This window comes from Myotis davidii, unplaced genomic scaffold (genome assembly GCF_000327345.1).
Source record: "Myotis davidii unplaced genomic scaffold, ASM32734v1 scaffold526, whole genome shotgun sequence".
Taxonomy (NCBI): domain Eukaryota; kingdom Metazoa; phylum Chordata; class Mammalia; order Chiroptera; family Vespertilionidae; genus Myotis; species Myotis davidii.
The window spans coordinates 497,722-498,281 of NW_006296797.1; positions in this window are offsets into that span (position 1 = coordinate 497,722).

The window sequence follows — 560 nt, forward strand, 5'->3', positions numbered from 1 at the left end:
TTTGAAACAAAAAGAACTTCAGTCAAACTCCCCTTCCTCCTCCAGCTTTATTGGATAGTTTAAAATTACAGTTCTATTTTCTAGGACTTCAGTTGCTTTTTCCATCTGACTTTTAAAAACTGATTACATCAAATGAAACACAGTTGTCTAAGTGATATAGTATACAAAAATAACATCTTGATTTCTGTGAAAATGCATTTCTCTGCAATTCCTGAATAGCTCCAAATTATGCTTACTCTAAGCATAGATGTTTACTCTGGGTTTTAGATTTAGTCTTTGCAAAAAAATGTGTTCTAAACCTTTGCCATCACTATCTGCATATCCAGCATCAATGCTGCTTTAAGTTGTTCCTTTTTAGGCATTTATCCCGATTTTCCTCCCATAGACATTAACAGACATATTTGTCATTTTATTTTGTTTACTCCCACTCAACTGGATGTTCTATGTAGGGCCTGATAAAGATGTTACTTGGTGTTACTTAATAGCTACTGAGGTCAGACAATCCAAGGCCATCATTATGCTAAAATTAAAGTTATTTATGGAAGCTCACAGACTCTGCA